We start from the raw sequence: 22,400 nt of genomic DNA on the forward strand, positions 1-22,400 counted from the left end.
TCTGTACCCCATTCATTTGTTAGTCCCATTCTAGATCATATTCTCCCCTTTTCAGTCTTTTAAAACTTTTTCATTATAAATTCAGTTAATATCAATCAACACAAGCATCTCAGGATACAAAAATCAGCTTTTCTCATTATCATGATTATGAGCATTTTTTCCCCCCTTATGGATACTGATAGCTTGGATTCCTTTCTTTCTTTAGACACTGCCTTATCATATCCTTTGACCATTTAACAGTTAGTTGATGGCTCTATTCTTATGAATTTAAATCAGTTACATATAATTCTTAGAAATGAGACCTTTATCAGAGAAATTTAGTACAATGATTTTTTTTCTCTTAACTGTTTCCCTTCTGACTTTTGCTTCATTAGTTCTATTTGTGAAACATTGAAATTACAAAGCAACAATTGTAAATTTTTTCTTCTATAATCATCACTATCATTGTTTGGTTGCAAATTATTTCCCTATTGATAGATATGAAAGGAAATTTTTTCCATGCTCCTCCAACTTGCTTATGATGTCACCCTTTACTGTCTAAATCATATGTCCATTTGGAGATTATCTTGCCATATGGTATGAGATGTATGTCTAATTTTTACCAGACTGCTTCCAGTTTTCCCAGCAGCTTTTGTTAACTGTGAATGGTAGAATCCAGAAATGAATAAGAGTGGAAAAAATGGAAGCAATGAGTGGAAACCTGCCTTTATAGATATTTAGCTGTGAAAGAGAGGAAAGAAATGGGAAGATTACTCAAGAAATTAATAGTGTTCGGTGATATATTTTTTAAAAATATTCTTAAATGGTAAGGTAGAGCCAATAAAATGGTCAAGGAAGCAAACTCTCAGGAGAAATTGGAGGTAAGGACAAGAGGAGGGATGCGTTTTGGCAAGGAGATGGCCTACTTCTTCCTCAGAGAGTATATAAATGGAAGAGAAAATAGATGACCAAGAAGGATTTTAAAGTTTGAAGTAGTGGAGACAAGTAAAATCCTGACAGATGGCCATTATTTTTTGTATGCTAGTAGGAGGAATAGTCCTCTCCTGGGAAGGAAAGGGGTGTTGGTGGCACAGGGGGTCTGAGGGGAAAGATGTGTATCACAGTATGAAGTGTGATGATAAAGAATCAGTGAACAAAGGAGATACTTGGGGTTAGACTATAGAAATTTGTAGTTGTCCAGAAGGGCATAATTTCATGGCATTTTTAAAATTTTTATATTTAATATTTATTCTCATTTTGTACAAATAATGTTTTTTATACATTAATAAAATATTCTTGTTTAAGAGTAAACAAAATACCCCCTCCCCCCCCCCCAAAATGTAGACTTGATTGAGCAATAAAATAAAGGGGAGAGAAAAAAATTAAAATTAAAAAAAATAGTAACAATTGTATGCATGGCCAGGTGGCTCAATGGATGGAGCACCAGCCCTGCAGCCATGAGTACCCAAGCCCACATCCGGCCCTGTACACCCAACAATCATCCAGCCATGTGACATGCAAGCCACCCCAACCCCACTGCCCCGCAAAAACCAAAAAAAAGACCCAAAATAAAATAGTAATAATAGTAGGGGCAGCTGAGTGGCAGACAGAACTTTGACCCTTGAGCCAGGAGCACCCAGGTCCAAATCCGGCCTCAGACACCCAACAATCACCCTGCTATGTGGCCCCAGGATGGCCACCCAGCCCCATTTGCCCTGCACCCCCCAAAAAATAATAATAAAAAATGTGCTTCAGTCTTTGTTCCAACACCAACAACTCTGTCATGGGTGGATCACATTCTTTATGATAAGTCCATCACAAAAGTTACTTCCATATTTTTCCACCATTGCCATTGCCGATTGCAACTCCCTCCTTTTGTATTTCTCTACTACCATGTGCTATATTTTCTCTCTCCTTTCATTCTGACTCTGCTGTAGGGTAGTTGAGTGGCACAGCAGACAGATCCCTGGCCCTGGGGCCAAGAAGCCTCGAGCCACCCCTTAGGCCCAGCATCCACCTGGCCCTATGGTCCCGAACAGGTCTTCTAATCCCAGCCCTTTGCAAGAAGTAAAAAAAAAAAATGTGTTATATGTGACCACTCTTCCCCCATGGCCCATCCTTTCCTCCATCACTCACATCACCCCCCTTCCCCCTGTCTCCCCCCCACTTCTTACTCCAGATGCCTATACCCCATTGAGTATATATGCTGTTTCCTCTTCTAGCCACCTCTGATGAGAGCAGATTCCCTCATTCCCCCTTGCCTTCTCCCCTTCCATATCATTGCAATAGCTTATTGTAATAAAGAAAAATCTTATTATATGAAACATCTTGGCCTATTCCCCCTCTCCTTTTTTTTCCTCCCATTACATTTCCCTTTTTTCTATTGACTCCATTTTTACACCATATTTTATCTTCAAATTCAGCTTTCTCCTGTGCTTCAACTATAAAATCTACTTCTACTTGCTCTATTAACTAAGAAGGTTCATATGAGTATTATCAGTGTCATTTTTCTATGCAGGAATACATGCAGTTCATCATCATTAAGTCCCTCATATTTTCCCTTTCTCCTCCAATCTCTATGCTTCACCTGAGTCCTGTATTTGAAGATCAAACCTTTTGTTCAGCTCTGGCCATTCTAATAGGAACATTTGAAGTTCCCCTGGTTCACTGAAAGTCCATCTTTTTCCCTGGAAGAGGACATTCAGTTTGGCTGGGTAGATGATTCTCAGTTGCATTCTAAGATCTTTTGTCTTCTGGTATATTATATTCCAAGCCCTATGAGCTTTTAAAGTAGTTGCTGCTAAGTCCTGTGTGATCCTGATTGCAGCTCCACAGTATTTGAATTGTGTCTTTCTGGCAGCTTGTAATATTTTTTCTTTGACTTGGGAGTTCTGGAACTTGGCTATAATATTCCTAGGGGTTGGGTTTTTTTGGGATCTCTTTCTTGGGGGGATTGGTGGATTCTCTCCATTTCTATTTTGCCCTCTGTTTCTAGGATATCAGGGCAATTTTCCTGTAGTAATTCTTTGAAAATGATGTCAAGGCTCTTTTCCTGATCATGACTTTCAGGTATTCTAATAATTTTTAAATTATCTTTTCTAAATATGTTTTCCATATCAGTTGTTTTTTCAATGAGATGTTTCACATTTTCTTCTAATTTTTTTAATTTTGGGGGGTTTTGAAGTATTGAGTCCTGATTTCTCATAAATTCATCAATCTCCCTGAGTTCTGTTCTTTGTCTGAAGAATTTATTTTCCTCAGAGAGTTTTCTTATCTCATTATCCATCTGGCCAATTTTGCTTTTTAAAGCATTCTTCTCCTCAATAACTTTTTGAACTGATTTATCCATTTGACCTAAGCTGGTTTTTAGCATGCTATTTTCTTTAGCATTTTTTTGGATTTCCTTGACTAAGCTGCTGACTTCCTTGTCATGTTTTTCCTGCATCTCTCTCATTTCTTTTCCAAGTTTTTATTCTAACTCACTCATTTGATTTTCAAAGTCTTTTTTTTTGAGCTCCATCATAGCCTGAGCCCAATTTCTGTTTTTCTTGGAGTCTTTAGATGCAGGAGCTTGTGCTTCTTCATCTTCAGATTGAGTATTTTGATCCTTCTTGGGCTCATATGCAAAATATTTCTCAATGGTGTTCTTCTTTTTTCTCTGTGTGCTCATTTTCCCAGCCTGAGCCTGGTTTTGGGGTGCTTCCTGAGCTTTTGGAACACTCCCACTAGGGTCTCAGTGTATGAGGTTCCGTCCTCCCTCCTGGTCTGTGAATGACCATATGCGCCCCACTCTGCCACAGGGCTGAGGTGGGGGCCCTAGACTTCGATCAGGATCTGAATGTGGTCAGAGCCCCTGCAACCTGTCCAGGGGCAGAGCTCAGCAGTCTCTCTTCATGCCCCTCCTTAGGCTCAATGGGATCATGCCCTGGGGGCTCCTGCTTACTGGCTCTGCCTGCTTCTCTGGCAGGCCACCCCTCTGGTGGGCCACTCCTCCAACCTGGGGTAGCAGAGTCCTTTCTGTTCTTTTCCAGGTTACCTTGAGTAGGAACACTGCCTCACTGGGTCCCTCTGTGGGTACTGTCTCTCGAAAATTTAGTTAGAGTCCTTAGTTTCAAAGATTTATGAGAGTGCACCTAAGACAGGATCCCTTCTTGTTGCCATCTTGGCTCCGCTCGTCCCCCATAGCTTTCTTTAGGACTATTCAGCAAGTAGGAAGGAAGAGGCCAATGGTAGAGAGTAATCCAGGGTTGAAATTTGATGTAGAATGATTATTTTGTTCTTAGATAAATGTAAGAATTGCTTTGTAGTATTATAGACTTGTCTTAACCTAGAAATAGGAGAGATTTCACTGTTTCATCTTTCTAGGTAGCTATACTTATTTATCTTTTTTGTACTTCTCCAATTTGAAACATTTCCATGTCAAATGATGCTATCACTTACAGGTTCTTATGGAGGATTGATTAGTAAAAATGTTTATATTGTGTTAAAAGTCTATTAATGAAAGGGGAAAATCCCACATTTGCAAAAATATTAGTAGCAGCTCTTTTTGTAGTGGCAAAGAATTAGAATTTGAAAGGATGACTATCCATTGGGGAGTGGCTGAACAAATTGTGGTATATGAATGTGATAGAATACTAGTTCTGTAGGAAAGCAGGAGTAGGCAGACTTCAGAAAAGCCTGGAAAGACTTGCATACTTGCATGAAGTGATGCTGAGTGAATTGAGTAGAACTAGAAGAACACATATTAACAGCAACATTATGAGATGATAAACTATGATGGCCTTAGCTTGTCTCAGCCCTTCAGTGATCAAGGAAAAGTAAAAGAATTGTGATGGAAAATGCCATCTATATCCTAAGAAAGCACCATGGAGTCTGAATGCAGACTAAAGCATGTCATGTTCACTTTTAAAATGTTCTTTTATGTGTTTTCTTTCTTTCTCATGGATTTTTCCTCTTTAAATCTGATTCTTTTTTCACAACATGACTAACATGGAAATATGTTTAACACAATTGTACATTGTAAAACATCTATCAGATTATTGGCTATCATGGGGAAGGGGAAGAAAAGGGAGGGTGTTAGAAAAATGTGGAATTCAAAAGCTTGCAGAAAGATGAATGATGAAAACTATCTTTGCAAGAAGTGTTAGTCTAGGGTGCATACTATTATGGTTGGTAGTATATCAAATCCAGTCCCCTTCACTGAATCTATATAAGATGTGAAGGCTTTGGGGGGGAGGACAATAAATTTAGAATTGTAAAATACAGATGTTGAGGGAAATGAGGTATAAGGATATTAAATGACACCAGCATTGAAAGAAGACATGGCTTCTCTAAAGTCAAAGTAATTGACCTTGAGGCAGAGAAAATCTGAGGATCCAAGAAAAAGATAATGAGATGAAATATCTGGATATCAGAATATAGAAAATAAGAGAATTAAATTACCTAAAAATATTGAAGATAGGGGCGGCTAGGTGGCGCAGTGGATAAAGCACCGGCCCTGGAGTCAAGAGTACCTGGGTTCAAATCTGGTCTCAGACACTTAATAATTACCTACCTGTGTGGCCTTGGGCAAGCCACTTAAGCCCATTTGCTTTGCAAAAACCTAAAAAAATATTGAAGATAGTAGACAAATTATTGTTTGGTAGAAGGATTGCTTCCTTGTATTTCTGTTGTTTGAAGATATCCACAAGTCAAATAGTCTGCTCATATCTGTTGTCTTACATGAATTGTCTTACATGCCTCTATTTTGTTGAGTTTTTCCATTGATGACTAGGTATGTAATTTTTTGTTGTACATATAATTCAATTTCTTTTCAGAATATATTATTCTATTCCCTTCTCTGGTTTCTAGTAGCAAATGAAGATTCTTAGGTTACTCAAATTTTCTGTCCATTGTATTTAAAGGTCTTTATCCTGGTTGCTTTTCAGAATTTGTCATTGGAATTGGTAAATGTAATCCCATGTGTCTTGAAATTTAAAGTATATTTCTTTCTCCCCCTCCAAGGAGAAAATCTGTTGAATTATTTTGATTGTGCTGTCTTTTCTCTATTCACCATTCCTGGAAGGTTTCTTGTATTATTTCATGTATTATGTTGTTCAGATTTTGTTTTTATCATTTTCTTCTGGGAAGCTTATGATGTTTAAGTTATTTGTGTTCACCCTTCTTTTTTGTCAGATTTTCTTTCATTTTAATTTTATTGTATTCCAGAGCTATTGTTCATTCTTTCATATCTATAGATAAATTTTCCACTATGAATTGAAGATTTTGTTTTAATTTGCAGGTTTTAAAATTTTAATTTCTACTTTGAAATCTATAAATTTTGACATGTTTAATTTATCCTATTTTTCATGTCTCTTTTGAGCCATCTTAGAATTTTGTGTTGTTAGTCCATGCTCCTTTAGGGTTTCACAGGGTTTTCTGTACCATTAAGCACTGATTAGTTTTCTTTTGTCTTATACTATTTATTCTGAGATCTTTGTCATCTCTTTGAGGATTTAATGCCCATCTTTATTTTAATTTTAGTTTCTTCTCTTGATTTGTCTTATTGAGCTCTAGATTTTTAAATGAATTTTCTTCCTCTTGAAATGATTGCTGTTTCAGTATTTCATCTTCATATTCCTTTGTACTCACTTTGACTAATCCTCTTTTCATGGTGAGCACACTTACCCTCCCTTTCACATCAAACCTGCAAATGTCCCCCAGTTGGCTCCTACATTTGGTGGATATATTTCACTGATCTTGGACCCTGATATAAGAAGTTTCTTGGAGGAAAGGACTAAGGTTAGCTTAAAACCTCAATTGGTTCTCTATCAAAGGATATGAACAGATAGTTTTCAAAATAAATAATTATATAAAAATGCCTCAAATCATTATGGATTAGAGGAATGCAATTTAACACAACTATGAGGTATCATCTCACACCTATTAGATTGGCCAAGATGAGAAAAAGGAAAAATGATCAATGTTGTAGAGGTTGTGGGAGCATTGGAACATTGATGTATTGCTGGTGGGGTTGTGAACAGATCCAACCTTTCTGGAGAGCAATATGGAACTATGCCCAAAGAGGAATAAAACTGAATATATCCTTTGACCCAGCAATTCCAATTCTAGGTCTATATCCAGAAGAAATTGTAAAAAAATGGGAAAAGTCCTACATGTTCCAAAATATTCATAACAACCCTTTTTGTAGTGGCAAATAATTGAAAATTGAGGGGATGCCCATCAATTGGGGGATGGCTAAACAAGTTATGGTACATGAATATACTATGGAATACTATTGTTCTATAAAGAAACCAGAAATGGTCAGACTCTAGAGAAGCATGGAATGACTTATGGGATTTGATGCTGAGCAAAGGGAGTAGAGCCAAGGGAAAAATGTACACATCAACAACAGCACTGTGAGATGATCAACCTTGATGGAAACAGCTCCTTTCAGCAGTCCATTGAGCTAGGGCAATCCTATTAGATCAGCTATGGACTATGTTATGCCCATCCAGAGTAAGAAAAACTAAAGAAAGCAAACATACACACACACAAAACCAACCCTTCAGAATCTGATGAACACTTTATAAAAAAATTATCTCTTATGTATCTCTTTCCCTTAATCCTAATTCTTTATACTGAAAATGATTAATACTAATTTGTAAACATATTTATCAAAATATCTATGTACAATGCTAACCTGACATTTGCCGCTGAGGGGAGGGGGACAGAAAGGGAGGATGGAAGGAAATTTTGTAATTTGAAAATAAGCATGTGCAAATGGATGAAAATAAATAAATTTTAAAACAAGAAAAAACAAATGAGTTAGTCTACTTTCGTGCTTTCTTTCCTAGCACTTATCCTTACTTGTTCTGGATGAGCCGAATCAATGTCTCCCGCTTTTTTACAATGTTGGAAGAGGTCTGGGAGGATATCTGGATAGATTTTCTTCAGTCTTGGGGTTCTCTTACCTAGAGAACTGCCCAAGAGACTGCAACTCTATTTCTTCTCCCTCTCCCCATTAACTGAGCAAAGTCAGTGTTTGTCTGGGGGAATGGGGAGTGGCTGGAAGTCATGTGCTTGCAGTTTCTACATCAGGAAGGAAATGTGGATTGGGGCCTAGGCACAAACTGTCAGGCTGGTGAGACAAAGATGTTTAGTGAGAGCTTTAAGAATTTGTTTTCTCCAGTGTTTATTCATAAGAATATTATCTTGTTGGGTAATACTGTTTTTCTCTTGTTGATATAGCTGTAATAACCCTATATCTGGTACATATTTTCTTTGTTGGTTGGGTTTTGAGAGTTAGTGGAGACGTGGGGACAATGTCTAGTTCCTGATGTTGTTTGTGACATGATCCAGAAGTGGGGCCACAGACTGCTGACCAAAAAAAAGTCAGAAATTTAAGTTATGAAGTATATAATTGGGGTGGAGTACAGGATGCATCCTGGGATTTTTCTGATGCTCAGTACTATTTTCTTATTGATATTGAAAACTCACAAGTGGGCCATCTCTGTTTTCTATCAATAAAAAGGTAAAGGAGATTTGTAATTCTCTGGATCAGCTGCCACTTCAGCAGATGCTATTCTTTGTAAGGGTTGAACTCAGTCATTAAAATTCAACCATACAATTGCAAACCCACTTTGGATGAGGAGACCTTTGTGTAGTATGTCTGTTGCTCATTTGAAATAGTATGACACGTGACATATACATGGATGTATGTAGAATTTGTTGGGTCATTTGAAGAAACCTGGCACAACACATGTGAGGCTTGAGGTAGCACCTGCTTGCATCTGTTCCAGAAATGTGAGGAAAATTCTGAATTACTATAAATTAAATGGAATTTCCTATGTCCACCTTAGATATTTGTTCTTCTAAGCCCTTAAGGTCTAGGACAAATCTCACCTCTTCTGCAAGCATCTCTAACCCTTCCAACCTACAGCAGTATTACTTCCTCTGAATTTTTGTGGACCTTGGGTCCCTCAAAACATTCTGCATTGAAGTGCGTCTGCTGGAAAGTTATAAAATTGTCATTTCTACATTACTCAGATAATTAACTTGGCCCTGCCAAAAGGTTAAGGATTTTTTTTAATATCCCCCTAAGTGTTCTTTTTTACATTCTGTTTTGTTTTATAAATGGTAAACAGAGTGGTACATGTCATATGAACACTGGCTTAGCAATCAAGAGAAGTGGGTTTCTACTTCTGACTCTGATACACTCTATTTCTAATTATGTGATTTTGGGCAGATCATGTGGTTGCCCTGCTCAAAACTCTGCAGTGACTTCTACGATCAAATAGAAACTCCTTGCTGTAGTTTTCAAAGCTGTTCTAATATGATTCAAGTCTATCTTTCCAAAGATATTTCTACAGAATTTCCCTTTACCAGCTCTCCATTCCAAACCCATTGGCCTACTTGGTGTTCCCTAAACTCAGCATTTTGGCTCCCTGACTTTACATAAGTTGTCCCCCATCTTGGAATTGTTCTCCCACCTCACTTAGTTTGCCTCATGGAATATCTCCTTTAGAAGGGGCTTGTCCCATGCCCCTAGTTTTCAGTGTTAGACAAGAACTATTCTGTTGTTTACAGTCATGTCTGATACTTAGTGACTTCATTTGCATTTTTCTTGACAAAGGTAATAGGGTTTGCCATTTCCTTCTCCAGATCATTTTACAGATGAAGACACTAAAGGAAACAGAATTAAATGACTTGCCCAGGGCCACACAACTCATAAGTGTCTTGAGACCAAATTTGAATTCGGGTCTTCCTAATTCCAGGCCCAGTACTCTGTGCACCATGGCGCCACCTAGCTGCCATACTGTAGTTAGGCATCTGCATCTATTCAACATGTAACCATACAAAGCATTGTACTATAGAGATTAGGAATACAAAGGTAAAGCAAGAAAATTTATTCCTGCTTTGATTGAACTTTCATTCTATTAGAAGAATGTGATAGTTACATTGAGAATAAGTACCATAGAAATGGTATGTTTTGTTTAGGGACTAACAAGTAGTTCAATTTACCTAGAATGCTGATAGTATGAAGGGGAGTAACTTCCAACACTCCTAGAAAGGTGGGCTGGAGCCAGATTATAAAAGACCCTAAATGGAATACATTCTATTTCCCTACAAATGCTCCTTTCTTCAAGGATACTACTATCCTTTCTATCAACCAGGTCCACAAGCCTGGGTTATCCTTATTGCCTCAAACCTTCTATCTAATCAGTTGTCAGGCCATGTCAATAAAGAACTCTGCCACAGGAAGAGTCGTAGAGAAAATGGAGGGTGAAATGCTCTATCACCTCAGTAGAAAGGAAGCTCTGTAAGGACAGAGTCCCTTTGGAAAGGGTATCCCCTTTATATACTGGTGTCAGGCAAATAGTACTTAATAAATGTTCACTAAATTGAATTGACCTTGTCTGCTCTAGCTAGGCCTTACTTTCTCCATCTATTAAATGGGAACCTCACTATTCTGCCTGTGTTCCACAGTTTTTGTGAGAATCTTCTGGTAATTTTGAAAACTGAATATAAGTGGAAGGTACTAAATTTATTAGTCAAACTAAATGACTCCTGCAACCTTACAATGGCAACATGTAATACTTTTGAAAGAAATTGTTAAGCCCTGCCAACTTATCTTCTACTTGGCTGTCTAAAAGGAGTATTTGCAAAGATTTATAAGGACAACATAGCCTTCTTAATGTCAGAGTTAAAGACAGCAAGTCTTCCTATTTACACAATTAAGTCATTGATTTGGGAACATTAGGACCTTTTTGGAATGTCTCATATCTTTTGTTAATTGTGAAGATGATTTCTGAATCTACAGCTCTAGCCCTGAGCTCCAATTCTGAATCTTCAACTTGTGGGTTATCAGGAGCTATGTGTTCTGTCCTCCTCCCTCAACCTCTCTCCCCTTCTGAACTTGCCTATTACTGACATGGATGTAACCATCTTCCCAGGTACGTACAGCTTGCCATCTTGAGGCTATCCTCACCTTCTTATTCTTATTCACCTCCCATATCTAATCACTGTCAAATCTTGTTTTTAACCTTCACAACATTTTATTCTTTTGAACAATCAGTTTTCTCCATGCACAGCAAGATCTTTACTTCAAGTCTTCATCATCTCTCTCTCCTGGATTGCTATAGTGGGCTCTTAATTTGTCTTTATGCCTCTTTACCCAGTAAAGTGATTATTCTAAAGCACATAGCTCACCACATCACCTCCCCTGCTTATAGAACTCTGATGGCTCCCTTCTTCCTTCTGAATGAAATATAGTTTTTGTTCTAAAAGTCTTAGTGCAAGACAAAACCACTGTAACCAAGATCAAAAGAAATGTAGTAAATTGGGAAACAAGTTTTACAACTAGTATTTCTGACAAAGGATTCATTTCTAAAATATACGGAGAACTGAGTCAAATTTAAAAAAAAAAACAAGCTATTCCCCAATTGACAAATGGTCAAAGGATATACAAAGGCAATTTACAGATGAGGAAATCAAAGCAATCCATAGTCATAAGAAAGATTGCTCTAAATCACTACTTATAAGAGGAAACACAAATTAAAGCATCACTGGGGCACCACCTTACACCTCTCAAACTGATGAATATGATCAGAAAGGACAATGAGCAATGTTGGAAGGGATGTGGGAAATCTGGGACACTAATACTTTGTTGGTGAGCTGTGATCTCATCCAAGCTTTCTGGAGAGCAATTTGGAATTACACCCAAAGGACAACAAAAATGTGCATACCCTCTGATCCAGAAATACCACTACTGGGTCTATACCCTGAAGAGATGATGCAAAAGGGTAAAAACATTACTTGTTCAAACATATTTGTAGCAGTCCTTTTTTGTGGTGGCAAAGAATTGGAAATTGAGTGAATGTCCATCAGTTGGGGAATGGCTTAATAAACTGTGGTATAAGTATGTCATGGAACACTATTATTCTGTTAGAAACTGGGGGGGGATGGGAATTCAGGGAAGCCTGGAGGGATTTGCATGAACTGATGCTGAGAGAGATGAGCAGAACCAGAAAAACACTGTATACCCTAACAGCAACATGGGGGTGATGATCAACCTTGATGGACTTGCTCATTCCATTAGTGCAACAATCAGGGACAATTTGGCACTGTCTGCAATGTAGAATACCATCTGTATCCAGAGAAAGAATTGTGGAGTTTGAACAAAGACCAAAGACTGTTACTAACTAAAAAAACCCCACTATACTTTATTTTTTTTTCCTTAAGCATATGATCTCTCTCATCATATTCAACTGAGATCAGTGTATACCATGGAAACAATGTAAAAACTATCAGACTGCCTTCTGTGGAGGGTGGGGGGAGGGAAACTAGATTAGGGGGAAAAGTATAAAATTCAAAATAAATAAATTTTAAAAAAGTCAAAGTCTTAGTGCAGGTTCACGTTACTAAAGTGTAAAAAAATGCACTAAGACTTTTTAGACTCCCAGTATAAATTTCTCTTTGGGGCATTTAAGGCTTTTTATCAACTTAGAATACCTGGGGTTTTTTTTAGATTTTTTAGATTTTATTCCCCTCCCTATGTTCTACAAAGTAGCAGCGTTGCTAACCTACTTGGAATTTCTCCAATAGGACACTCCCATCTCTTGTTTCTGGTCCTTATTTCCACCTCTGAAGACTCAATTGGAACCCTACCTTCTGGAGGACGTCTTTGACCCTCCCATCCCACCCCCATCTCAGCTAGTGTCTTTTATTCTGCTTATTCTGCTTTTATTCTACTCTCTCTGTAGGTTCCAAGTTGTTTCTGCCTAATCTTCCCTACTGGAAAGTGAACTTCCTGAACTCCTGGAGTGGGATCTTGCATTTCTTTGTATGTAAAACACATAATAATGGTCCATAATAAATGTTTCATTAATGCTTAATGACAGACTGACTTAAGCGACTTCTATGGGTAAGGTATTGGGGATACAAAGACAGATATGAGACAGATCCTGCCCTCAAGACCCTTATATTCTGCAGAGATGAAAGTCTATATTGGAACACTAAAGATAGGGTGGCCAGCCCTTCCAAAGCTCTACTTCCTATCATTTTCAGAGCTCCACTGTACAATTGTGTCAGGCAGACATTGGTTCAAACCTTTTGGATCCAGGGCAGATCTACCAATCCATCCCAATATCCAAGCAGTCATTGCTATATTTGTGGGGTCATAAATTTTCATCACTCTTTCATCGTCTTGGGTCCCAGATGACTTCAGATGGGCCAAAGGCATAACGACATCAAGGAAGACATTATGATATTCTTGGGTCAAAATTCTCTCAACTTGGTTGCTTTTATCAGGCTCCGAGGATTGGTCTCTCTGAGGTATGAACCCTTCTGCTGATTGACTCTGCAGACTGCTTTTGGAGTTCCATGTTATTTATTTGCGATATGAGTTATAGTATTATTGACAGAAAGAAGTCTGCAACAAAGGCCCCCATTCATGTAATGATCCACCCTGGCCATTGCACAGTGCAAATGTCTAGAGAGTTTCCCCGGCTTGTATTTACAGTTTTCCCCAAAGCCGTTATTATTTTAGTAATGGAAAGACAAAGTAGGAACTTTATCATAAAGCCCAGTGAGCGTCATCAATGTGTCTTTGAACTGGGCGTTTTCATCAATGGCTCTTTTGAAGCTGCCAGTGGTGAGGAAGCATAGCAGAATGAACTTTGAACAGCTTGTTTGGAAAGCCTTCTGCCGTCTCTGGCTGAGCAGACAGGTGGCCGAGCCCAGCAAGTTCCTGCCAATTTCTAAAGTTACACTTTTATCCACTAAACAAGCATCCTGATCCGGGTTACCAAACAGGCCACTCGGCGGGAGCCCCTGCGCGTGCATATTAAATATCGTTCCTTCCGAGGCCTGGGCCATCCACTTTCGGCGGGCTGGATCTAAGGCTGTTTCACCCTCTTCCTGTATTCCCTGGCTTTGGCTAAGGGACTCACCCTAGAGACCTTTCTCAGAAAGGGTCTTCATGGAGAACAGTGGATGCACATGCTTCTATTTTAAAACCACATGTTCAGCACATTTGGCGTTTGTGAAATGGAATATGGTTTAAGTTTGTTTCAATAAAAAAGCTAGTTCTGCTGGAAAGACCAATGTCAAAGTGCAAAAGTTTTTATACACAATGAGGGGATTTTTCCCCCCCCTCTCTCTCAAGGGCCAAAGAGGAGAAAATAATAAAGCTTACCCTTTGGGCTCCAATAGCTGGACTGTTTGGCGGCTTGTTATGGAAACACCATCTTTTTTATTTATTTTGGATTCAGCTGATTTATTGTAAGAGTCCCATCAAGAAAAGCAGCTCTAGCCTGCCATATGAAACTCAGGATGTATTCCCAGTAAACAGTCTCCGTGTCAAAGTTTAATGGATCATATTAAAAGACGATTATTGTGTGAACTGTGCTTTTGTACCAGCACGACACATGGGGAGCTATTCCCTTTAAACCCCCCTTCATTCCCTAAATCAATATTCATAGGCAGTAAATTGTCCAGCTGAAGAAGATGAACCAGTGACCCAGACCAGGCGCAGGCAAATTAAGATGTGAACTTTGAATCCCAAGCCTGATTATTCAATCAAAAGTGGTAACAGGGGAGAAATTGAAGGCGGAACGCCCCAACGTGACTCTGTGGGGCTGGTGTCGCTTAGCGCTAAGGGTAGGAATATCAACAGGAGCTCACTACATTCAACTGGTCAAATTCTTGGCCCATCTAGGCCATTACCTCAAATCAGTAACTTTTTATTGAGCTTGGACTTGGTGCAAGGCATCCCTAAGGACATGGAAAAGGGAAGATGTGGTCTTGGCTCTCAAGGAGTTTGGACTTTAATTGAGGCTAAAGCACTTGAAAAAATTCAATATCCTATGACAATAACATAAGCACCATCAGCAGAGGTGGAATCTTTTCATTTCTGGGCTGCTTCTGAGCTGTATGGACCTTTAGAAAAATTGCATAATCTCCCAGAAGTCTTCCAGAAGATGAGGGTAACTTGAGGGTTCAAGTACAAGACTATATGACCCTGGACAAGTCACTCAACATCTTGGTTCTAATAATCTTGGCATCTCTTAAAGATTATGTAAATTGCAGAGGTTGTGCCAACCTGAATTGGTAGAGAGATTTCCCTTACTAGGAATTACCTTCTACAAGTAAAACCATGGTTGTGGCTCTTATCCTCATTACTTTTAGTAACGGAAAGACAAAGTAGGAACTTTATCATACAGCCCAGTGAGTGTCATCTTTGTGTCTTTGAACTGGGCATTTTCATCAATGGCTCTTTTGAAGTTGCCAGTGGTGAGGAAGCAGAGCATAAGGAACTTTGATAACAGCAGCAATCTCAGCACTGTAATATGCTTTTGCTGTCTTTCTGTCAGTTTACCAAAATTTAGTCAACATCTGCAGTTTTTCCTGTCTCCTTTCCAACTGCACTTGACATGAAAAACTTTGTTTCTTTTTTCACTTAAGTCACTGATGAGAATGTTGAATAGAAGACAAGGTTGAAATGCCAACTAGACCACTGGGCAAGTCGCTTTATCTCTATGTACCTCAGAGGTTCTTAGTCTGGGCTCTGTGAATTAGATTTTTTAAAAAATATTTTTGATGACTATTTCCCTAAACTGTGGAGGGTTTTTTTGTAATCCCATACTTATTATTCATTTAAAAACATGAGAAGAGGTCCACAGGTATAAGCAAATTGCCAGACAGATCCATGACACAACAAAGATTAAGAACCCCTGGACTAAATGAGGCCTAAGGTCCTTTGCATCTATAAGATGCAAAATCCTCTAAGATTACAGACCCAAGACAGAGTCCTTGGCATGTTCCTAGAAATTTTTGCATGTTATCACCAAACTGGTAATTATCCATTCCCTAGACTACGTGAGGCAACAAAAATGTGAGGACCTGTTGATTTCTTGATCACGTGTAGTACCTTCCTCTGTGTTATATTGATTGACTTTGAATATTTAAAAGATATGATTTGCAAGCTCAATGACTTAAATATGCATTCTCAATCTTTCCACTTAGAAATCACAGAATGCGAAAGGTAAGAGGGACTTTAGATCCATCTAATCCCCTGTTTAATAGATGAGAAAACTGAGTTCTAGAGAGTTGAAATGATTAGCTCAAATTGGGATTTAGGTCCAGATCCCTCACCTCCTAGTGCCATGAACTTGCCATTATTCCATTATGTCAACACTTTTATTTCTGTGACTATGTCATAATCCATCATACTGCTGGTGCTACTTGTTAATAAAAAAGCACCTGGGACCATGTTCAGAAGCTGGTGGTCTTAGCTCTGAGTGATTTTTATATGCCTATATATCTGTATCTATAGCTCTCTCTATTTCTATCTAAGTTACGTCTTGGAGTTCCTTTTAGCAACTCTAAGATGTCTCAATTTCTAGACTCAAGAGGTCTTTTAGAACTCCTAGTCCCCTTCCCCTGTTCATCTGGGTTGGAAATAGTGTCTATGCAGTTGCTCAAAGAAGTTATACTAGAAACTTTTTCCTAAATAGCTAAAAAAGTCCCCAAACAATTTGAGCAACCACCCACAGCAATTCTAGATAAGGGAACTTGCTTTTGTGGACCAAGACCCTATCTATAGTTAAGTGCTGAATGGGACACTGCCATAATGATGCACACATTCACTTTGCTCTGGGACTATCCTTCTGCGACCCACCCTCCATGGCCAATTGATTCGTGGTTGGATTACAATTTTAGTCAAGATTTAATGGGTCTGAGATCTCATAATGTAGGCATTCTATAGTTGTTTTGTCAGTGCATGATTTGATAGCATGCTGCTAGGACAGCAGAATTCAATGACAACAGGAAATTCATTTTACCAATAAAACCATTGCTTCATATTGGGTCCCCATATTTGATCCCAGCTATCAAGGAGATATGTTTCCAAGGGGAACAGAAGTGTCTTCTGTGGTTTTTTAGGTGGTTGTGAACATTGAATGCCTACAACTCGACTTCTATATATATATATACTCAATGATGCCTTCCAGAAGCAAGCATTTCTTGTATTGGAAAAAAATAATCAGAATGCATTGTAATACTTAAAGCAATAATCATAATCATAATCATAATCATAATTAAGAGGCTAATATTTGTAGGGGGCAGCTGGGAGTCACTGTAGTGGATAGAATACTGCAGTCAGGAAGCCTCATCTTCCAGAGTTCAAATCTGAGTTCAGATATTTTTCTACTTGGGTAACCCTAGGCATGTCCCTTAACTATTTTTGAATCAGCTTCCTTATGATGAACTGGAAAAGGAAATGGCAAGTCATTCCAGGATCCTTGAAATGAAAACTTCAAATGGAGTCATGAAGAGTTGGACATGACTGAAAAATGACTGAGCAACAACAAACATTTGCGTAGTGCTTGGTATATGACAACCATTGGGCTAGGCACTTTAGAAATATTATATCATTTGATCCAACAACAACCTGGGAGGTGACTGCTATTCTATCCTCATTTTACTGCCAAGGAAACTGAGTCAACCAGAGATTACGTGCCTTGCTCAAGGTCACACATCTGATAAGTGTTTATAGTGCCAGATTTGAACTCTGATCTGCCTGACTCAAGGCCTAGCGCTCTATCCACTGTACCAGCTAACCACCTCTAAGCTAATAGTAGTTCCTTAGACCTTGGGTAACAGAATCTATTCAAATGTCAAAACTGTCTGGGTGGCTAGGTGGCCTAGTGGATAAAGCACCAGCCCTGGAGTCGGGAGTACCTGGGTTCAAATCCAGTCTCAGACACTTAATAATTACCTAGCTGTGTGGCCTTGGGCAAGCCATTTAACCCTGTTTGCCTTGCAAAAACCTGCAAAAAACCCCCAAAAAACTGTCATAAAAAGTATTGAAGTATACCTAGCATGACCTGTTCTTGATGAAGTCATGCTGACTTTGGCTGACCGAATTTTGAATAAAATTATTCACTATCCCTTTAAGTAATATGTCACGGATTTTCAGATTTATCTCGGATAGCAAATGCTCATTAGGTCCTTTTGCATAGGACACTATGCTCTGGGAGATTGAGAGAGGAGAAGAGGGAGGAAAGGAGATAGGCACTGGGCCTTGATGGCTAGCTGTGAGGAAGGGGAATGAAGAGAATAAGCTTTGTCCAAAGAAACCCAAATGAGGGGATTAGAGATGGGAGCAGAACTAAGAAGAAATGTTGAGGTCACTAAATTAGCCTATTCCTCATTATAATCTGGCTTGTTAAGGTATATGCCAGTTTCCTAAGCAAGTGCTTCTGGACCCAAGGGACAACAGCTTCCTCCGATGCCTCATTTATAACAATGAGACTTGCTCTAACCTTTAATCCCTAGAAATCATTTTTGTCTGTGTAGTTGGATTAAAATTTTAGTCAAGATTTAATGGGTCTGAGATCTCATAGTGTAGGCATTCCATAGTTGGGGGTACCAACCACCCTTGTTTTAGAATGAAACATCCTTAAGGAAAGGGACTATTTAACATTTAGATTTGTGTGTCTGATACATAAAAATCACTAGATAAAGGATTGTTGATGTATTCCTCGTCTTCCTCAGCTAATTCTATGGCCACAAGCAAGTATGACTTGAGGTTCGTGATCAGAGACATTGAAAACTGGCATTTTATCCAACTTGTTGGATCGATTCCCCCTCTCCATTATTTTTGGACGTAATTGATTTTGAAATTCTCTATATGTCTTGTACTTTTTCCAGAATTTCTCATGATTTTCATATTTTACTTGATGGAATACAAGGAAGGCCTGATAAGTATTATCTACTAACAAGAACACTCGGACATCTCATTCTCACAAAGAAAAGGTCACTTTAATCAGAATTACCATTTCCTGGTGTTTCAAAGGAAACGCTAAAACTAAGATGACATTGACAAATTGCCACTATTTATTTAAATGGTGTAATGCAATCTACCAGTAGTTCCCCAATCTGCATGTTTGAAGCAGTTGACCTGATCAACTAATGCAAACAAATTAGCCTCCTGGGTGCTAGCTGCATTCTAGAGGCAATTACATATCATAATCTAATAGTATTTGATACACAAACTCTTCCATCTAAATCACTTTGTTGAATGGAGTATTAAAATTACAATGCATATGTCTTTGTTAAGCATGACAATCATTTCTAGAAATTGCATGTTTAAAATATTTTTAAAGATCTAAAAAAGAATAAAGAAACAATGCGTGTGAAGCATTGAGATGCTAATTCATGTCTCTTTCACTATCGCCAAAAGAGTTTTCTTTGGAGGCCCAGCTTTGATCCACATTGTGTTATTAGGTTTTATTCTCTTCCAGGTTATTAAGCAATAAATTAAGCCAATTTAATTCTAATAAGAGAATCAATTAGCTAAACTGTATTGTCTATCAACTATTTCTAATTGTGAAAGGGCTCGATTTATCTAAAATGGGGAGGAAGGCCATTTTTGTAGAGAATGCCAAAATGACCTGAAATGAAACATGTTTTCTTTTTTAAAAAATAAATATATCCATATATATGCATAGGTATATGACTGTATAGATGCATTTTTGTTTTTCTATCATTCAATATACAGCTTCTACCAGAAAGAAAAACAAATAAGTAAAAACCATCCAGTATGGTGACATCTCTTAGACAAGGTATGCAAAATGCAGTCCTAGTGGTCCCCTACCACTTTCCTTCAGGTATGGGAAAGCATGTTTCATTATCTTTTTTCTAGGCTTTTGTTCACTTTTTCAATTACTACATTATACTTTTTTAAAATAAGCTTTTCATTTTCTCTCTCCCCTCTTCCTCTTTCAATCCTAACCCCCTCCCCAAATAACAAAAACAATCCATGTACAAATAAGTATAGTAAGGCAAAACAAATTTTGACATCGGCCACATGAAAATGTCTGTCTCATTTTTCATCTTCAGTTGCTCTCCTCTCTGCCAGGAGGTGGATAGCATTCTTTCACCTCTGGAAATGGGATTACTTCTTGTATTGATTAGTGTTCTGAAGTCTTTAAAAGTTGTATGTTGTCATTGGAGAAACTACGCTCCTGGATCTATTTCACTTCACTCTACCAGTTCATTCAAGTTTTTCCAGGTTTCTCTGAAATCATCCCTTTCATCATTTTTTTATGTTAAGTGCTATCTCATTGCATCTATAGAACATAATTTGTTCAGCCATTGCCCAAGTGATGTCTTTCTTCCATTAGTTTCCAGTTGTTTACCAGTACTTTAAAAAAAAGGGGCTGCTATAAATATTTTTGCACATATGGATCCTTTTCTTTTTCCTTTGATCTCTTTGGGGTATAAGCCTAGTAATGGCATTGCAGGGTTAAAGGGTACCTGTGCTAATTTTGGTGATTTGGGGTCAGAGTTCCAAATTACTTTCCAGAATGGCTGGACCTTTATGGCTCTACTAAAGGTACATTAATGGATCTGCTTTCAAGTAGCCCCTCCCACATATGTCATTTCCCATTTTTGTCAACTGTGCCAATATCAAGGAGTATATGGTAAAAATCTTGAGCGTTGCTCTAATGTGCATTTCTCTAAATATTAGTGATTCGAAGCAGTTTTCAAATGGATATTAATAGCTTAAATTTCTTCCTTTGAAAGCTCTAGGTCATATCCTATGACTATCAATTAGGGAATGACTCTGCTTCTTATGAAGTTGAATCATTTCCTTAAATAACTTTGAAATGAGACTTTTATTAGAGAAACTTGCTGCAAAGATTTGTTTTTTTTCCAGAATCAGCTGCATTCAACCTACAACCTCTTGAAAAAAAAGAAAAACAAGATCTTTGTAACTAATATGCATAGTCAAGTAAAACATTCCCACATTGGCTAAGTCCATCCCAACTCTACTAGGAGATGGGGGGAGCATGGCTCATCATGGATCCTCTGAAATCATGGATGGTCAATTTCTTGGTCAGAGTTTCAATCTTAAGCTTTACAAGCAAAAAGGTGAGGAGATAAAATTTATTATTTCAATGAATAAAATGACTGTTCATTGAAATAACTGATTTTACAATCCAAACTACAGAGTGATGAGAAAGAAGCAATGGGTCCAGCCAGCATCAGTACTCTAGCTTTGGTGTATTATGCTTTTGTTTCCTTGCTCAGAGTCAGTGAAAGATTTTGATCTTTCCTTTCTTTCCTTCTTCATCACAATCTAGCCTCCATGGTTAAACTTGTTCTTCTTAGGAATGCTATGCCTGCCTGCCATAATATGGTTCCAGATCTCCTGCAGGAGATAGTTCTCTAAGATGTAGGTTATTGAAGTCATTTTTTCTGGGACTGGGAGGGTCAAGGACTCCCTCCCCTGTATCCCCTCACATTATAATGGAGCCTAAGTAGAATAAATTTTATTCATAAAAGAATACACATGCTTATAAAGGAAACTTTTAATAGCAAAATAGTTGACAAAATATTACAAATAAAACAAAAACTAGTTCCTCTGTCACAGGATAAGAATCCTTGCTCTCAGAGATCTGGTGTGCCCACCTCTAAAACTCTCATACTCAGAACAAGGTAACTCAACTTGACAAGTCCATGCTCAGAAATGCTCTTTGGAGGCCCCATGTAAAACACATGCTTACCTCTTCTGCACAGACTCTTTATCAATACCAGAGCTATTGATATGTCTTAGGCATGAAAATTCCCTTTTTAACCACTCCCAATTTTGATCTGTTCAGAAAAAAAAGACAAAAGCAGATGTCCAGAGGTTACAGGACTGCGAACTTCCCTTCCAAGCCTGACTTGTACTTCTCCTATTTATCACTTTCTTTCTACTCCTATGGGATTGAGGAGGGAGAAGTACATTTTTCTTTTAAGTCTCCTAAGCCTGCCGTGGTCCTAGTTTCACAGCTCACTTTGATGTATACCTATGGAATGTACTCAGTGCTTATCTATCTGTGTTTATCTTGCCCTCCACACACTAGAACCCAGCTTATATCAGAAGCTAGTATATGATTACTGAAAACATGAGATGCTGAATGAGTAATAGCAGAAACTAGAGGACCAAAGGTTTGAGTTCAACTACTACCTTAGATATATTAATTTGGGACAAATTGCTCAACCTTCATAAGCTTTAGATTCCTTAGCTGTAGATAGAAATAGAAACTAAGCATTTATTAAGTGTTTACTATATGACTGGTCCTTTTCTAAGCACTTGGGGACTGGGGGGAGGGGAGAATCCAAATTAAGCAAGCCAGATAGCTTCTCCCCTTGAGGAGTTAACATTCAGATGAAAGAAGACAACACATAAAGGATAGCTACAAAGTGGGGGGGGGGGAGTTGAGGCAGCATATGAAGGTCTGGTTCAGTAAGACAAAAGTTCACTTAACAAAGCCCAGATTCCTGGAGGTGGGAGTGGGGGGCCAGTGTAGATTGGTGTGTGGAGATGAGGATGGTGTTTGGAGTTCAGGTGAATGGTTTGGAAATGATGAGTAGGAAGTGTTGTGAAA

The sequence above is a fragment of the Macrotis lagotis genome, chromosome X (genome assembly GCF_037893015.1).
Source record: "Macrotis lagotis isolate mMagLag1 chromosome X, bilby.v1.9.chrom.fasta, whole genome shotgun sequence".
Classification (NCBI taxonomy): Eukaryota; Metazoa; Chordata; class Mammalia; order Peramelemorphia; family Peramelidae; genus Macrotis; species Macrotis lagotis.